The sequence below is a fragment of the Chiloscyllium punctatum genome, unplaced genomic scaffold (genome assembly GCF_047496795.1).
Source record: "Chiloscyllium punctatum isolate Juve2018m unplaced genomic scaffold, sChiPun1.3 scaffold_232, whole genome shotgun sequence".
NCBI lineage: Eukaryota > Metazoa > Chordata > Chondrichthyes > Orectolobiformes > Hemiscylliidae > Chiloscyllium > Chiloscyllium punctatum.
Window position 1 is genome coordinate 197904 of NW_027309966.1, and position 5125 is coordinate 203028.

The window sequence follows — 5125 nt, forward strand, 5'->3', positions numbered from 1 at the left end:
GCAAGGTTCGAAATTTCATTTTCCTGTTTGGATCAGTGGTTTTGAAATTGGCATCTGCTTTTGTTCGCATCAGCTCAGAATCAGCTTCTAGTTCCCAATAAATACTGCAACCTGGAGAAGGTGGTGTTGTGGTTATAAAAAAAACACTCATCCTTGGGGACTCACACACGGAACTGGTAATGTTAAAGTTCGATGAATAAAACCTGGAATGGAAGCCTGACCTCAGGAACAGAGAACGTGCCTTTAATTTCCTACAATCCCATTCATGCATGTCCCTTCTGCAGGGGATGCTACCATCTTTACCCAATCCTGCCTACTTGTGTCTCCAGGACCTGAACAACATAGCTGACCCTTAATCCGAGAATGACGACCGTGTGGGAAAGCAGGCCATTCGGCCCTTCCAGTCGACACCATCCCTCCGACGCACATCCTTGCAGACTCACACTCCATATCTATTCCGTTCCGCTTCATTTCCCATGGCTGATCCCAGTAACCCACACACCTTCAGACTGTGGGAGGAAACTCACACAATCAAAGAGAGACTGTGCAAACTGCACAGAGTCACACGAGACTGGGATCGAATCCATATCTTTTCTGCAGCGAGTCAGCAGCGAATCAGGATGAACAACAAATGCTGTCCTGACCAGCGACATCCACAACCTATGGGTATATCAGGAAAATAAAAACATATTCGCAACATGGACAACGGGACTTACGTCTGCATGGACATGATTTGAACCAATCGTTCATCCTAGGTAGATACAAGGACACTGATATCACAGAGAAACCAGTGCAATGCGGGATTCAATGACCTCATTTACTCAGTCAAACTGGAGTCAGACTATTCAACAATTCCGTGTGTGGGACAGACGCAATGAATAGAAGAACCTCCAGAGTTACCAGCAAGATTACATATCCCAGAAGGAGATCAATTAAACTGTCAATACTGCTGTTAATCCAACCAGCTGTCAGTTTCATAGCGTCAAAGTCATAGACTCAAACAGCATGAAAACAGGCCTTTCACTCCTACCAGTTCATACTGAACATAATGCCAAACCAAACGAGTCGCATCTGACGGCTCTTGTAACTGCTGAGCGTTAATAATGCCCTTGTGATATTATTACTGCATTGTTAATATGAATGTCCAGATATAATTCTGTGGACACGGGTTCAAACCCTGGCATGGCACGTGCTGGAATTTTATTTAAATAAATACCTAGGGTCTAATGATGATGTTGAATCAGTAGATCTGATTCACTAATGCCTGATAGGGAAGGAAACTGCCATACCTATCTGGTCTGGCTGGTATGTGACTCCAGATCCATAATATCGTGGTTGATTCTGAACTTCCCTCTGGGCAATAAATTATGTGCTAGGCATGAATGAATAGCTTTTGTTAATTCCACTGATACTTTCCAATTCATTTATCGATCCAAATATCCTGTAAATATTGTAAATGTACTTTCATTCATCACTGCCCCTGGAAGTGAATTGCAGTTAACTCGAGCCGAACTCTCAATAATTTATAAATTTCTATCAGGTCGCCTTTCAAACTCCAGTGCTCGAGTGAAAATATTCTCAGCTTATCCGGCCTTTCGTTATAACTCAAACCTTCCCCACTAGCCATACGCTCATCAGCTCAGTATCAGTTTCTTCCACACAGTCAAGACTGGAGAAGGTGCTGCTGGCGGTGATATTTTAAACTAGTCATCCTTGGGGGTTGGGACACGGAATCGGTGATGTTTACGTTCGATGAATAAAACATGAAATACAAGCCTGACCTCAGGAAAAGAGATCATGACTTTAATTTCCTGCAATCCCGTTCATTCATGTCCCTTATGCAGTGGATTCAACCATCTTCACCCAGTCCTGCCTACGAGAGACTCCAGGATCAGAAAAACATGAGCTGATCCTTAATTCAAGAATCTCCACAGCGTGGGGAAGCAGTCTAATCGGCCCTTCCAGTGCACACGGTACATCCGAAGCGCATCCCACCAGACCCCATGGTATTCCCTGTCCCATAAGCCTGCATTTCCCATTGTTGATCCCTGTAACTGGCACATCTTTGGTCAGAGGGATAAATAAAAATGCAAACACACAGAGAATGTGTAGACTGCCCACAGACAGACACCCGAGGCTGGGATCACAACCGGGTTTGTGGTGTAGCCAGACAGCAATGAATGAGGGGCGAAGAATAAATGTTGTTCAGACCAGTCATACTCACACTCTGTGGGTGAATGAGGAAGATTGAAAACACATTCACAACATGGAAAACAGGATTTGTATCTGTGTGGACACAAGTTGAAAGGAATGTTCACCCTGTGTAGAAAATAGGACACTGATACCACAGAGAAAGCAGGGCAATGTGGGAACTGCTGGAAGGGAGTTAATTAACCATAGAAATGGAATCTCATTTAATCAGTAACACTGGGGAGAGACCGTTCACCAGTCCCGTGTGTGGGAAGGGATCACTGAGCAAAACAACCTCCGGAGACTCCAGCAGGATTATATATCCCATCAGGTGTTCGATTATGCTGTCAATGCTGCTGTTAATACAAACCAGCTATTTGTTCCATAGCGTCAATCATAGAGTCATACAGCATGAAAACAGGCCTGTCAGTCCAACCAATCCATGCTGAACACACTGCCAGACTAATCTAGTCCCATCTGCCTCCTCCTGTACCCGTTGAGTGGTGATAATCCCTTGTAGTTTTATTATTGTGTTGTTAATCCAAAAAACCAGGTAATATTTTGTGGACAAAGAGTTCAGGTCCTGGCCTGACAGATGGTGGAGATTGAATTCAATAAGCACCTGGAATTGAAGAGTCTCTTGATGACCTGAATCAGTTGTGTGGAATATTCCATCTGATTCACTCATGCCAGTTCGGGAAGCAAACTGCCCTATTCATCTGCTCTGTCCCACATGAGACTCCAGATGGATAATACCGTGGTTGACTCTTAAATGTCCTCTGGGAAATAACTGATGTACTAGGCATGAATAAATTTATTTTAAAAATCCCACTTTCCAATTCATGTTTGCAATCAACTGTCCATTAAATGTTGCAAACATACCGTCATCCATTACTTCCTCAGCAAGTTAATTGCACACGTAAAACACCATCCCTAAAAAAAATGCCTCACATGTCTTTTTAAAAATAAAATCTCTCTTTTCATCTTAAACATATGCCCTCTCGTCTTGAAATCCCCATCCTGGGAAAAGGCCGCTATCGTTAACTCTAAACTTGCATCTCAATAATACATAAACTTCTGTCAGTCGCCGTTCAAACCCCTAACCAAGAGTGAAAACAGTCTCAACTGGGAGAAAGTGAGAACTGCAGATGAGAGATCAGAGTCGGGAGTGTTGTGCCTGGAAAGCACAGCAGGTCAGGCAGCATTTGAGGAGCAGGAGAATCGACGTTTCAGGAAAGAGCCTGATGAACGACACTTGCACGAAAAAAAGTTATTCTCCTGCTCCTCGGATGCTGCCTTACCTGATGTGGTTTTCCAGCACCCCAATCTCGAATCTGAAAATAGACTCAGCCTATCCAGCCTTTCATGATAACTCAAACCTTCCACTGGCAACAAGCGTGTATACCTTTTGTGAACCTACTCCAGCTGAATAATATCATTCCCACAATTGGGCGACCAGAACTGGACATAATATTCCAGAAGAGGCCTCATCAATATCCTGCAAGACTTCAACATAACGTCCCAACTACTATACACAAAGAACTGAGCAATGAAGGGAAGTATGTTAAATGCCTTTGAACCATCTTGTCTGTTGGTAATGCAAATTACAAGGAATTATGTACCTGCACACCGAGCTTCCGTGTTCTACAACATACGCAAAGCCATACTCTTTTTGTTGTACAAAAATGCAATACCTTCCATTTATCCAGATTGAACTCCACGTTACATTTTTCAGTACAACGACTCATTGGATTAAGATCCTTTTGAAACTTACATCATCTTCCTTACTGTCTACAATACTGGTGTCGCCTGCAAACCTATGAAGCATGCCTGCAGTGAGTTCTACTGTTTTCTCATATCGATCAATAATTCATATTTACTTCTAGTGGCCGTGATTCAGCAGTGTGCAGATCGTACAATAGTTAGTCATGCAATTAACCATGAGGAAGAAAGCCGCAGACTACAGGGAGATATTAAACAATTGGAAATAAAAATGGTGAAAGCAATTCATTCCAGGGACGTGGGTGATAATGAAGCAAAATTAAACTTCAAACCAGCTGCCCACGGTCCAGTTGTGGCACTCTGCTGTCTCAGCAAGATGCACTGTAGATTGCTGTTATTATAAACGGGAACAGGTTTTCCCTTCTGCCCCGCCTTTGACCAGAAGCACTCCCAACCTCGGAATTGCTTGCGCCTCTAAACCATCATAGAAACACCGTGCTTTCTCCGGTTGAGTCACTTGAGCCATCGAGTATCTCTGCGACCTCATTCCCATCTTGATTTCAAGTTGGTTATTCGCGACTGCGCCACTCAGTTCCTCTGATTCTGGGGCTGGGAACTGGGACTCTGTGGCAGCAGTGGTTACTGACTAGTGTGGGGAAACTCGTGAAGTAACCGATGTTAAACTGCATTGCTGTTGAAATATACATTTCAACAAAAGTTTGGTAACAACAATGACTGTAGATGCTTGAAACCAGATTCTGGATTAGTGGTGCTGGAAGAGCACAACAGTTCAGTCAGCATCCGAGGAGCAGTAAAATCGACGTTTCGGGCAAAAGCTCGTCATCAAGAATACAGGCAGAGAGCCTGAAGGGCGGAGAGATAAGTGAGATGAGGGTGGGCGTGGGGAGAAAGTAGCAGAGAGTACAATAGTTAAGTGGGGGAGGGGATGAAGGTGATAGGTCGGGGGGGTGGAGTGTGGAATGGATAGGTGCAATAGATGATAGGCAGGGAGGACAAGTCAGGACAATTCATGGGGACAGTGCTGATCTGGAAGTTTGGAAATGGGGTGAGGTGGGGGAAGGGGAAATGAGGAAACTGTTGAAGTCCACATTGATGCCCTGGGGTTGAAGTGTTTCGAGGCAGAAGATGAGGCGTTCTTCCTCCAGGTGTCTGGTGGTGAGGGAGCGGCGGTGAAGGAGGCCCAGGACCTCCA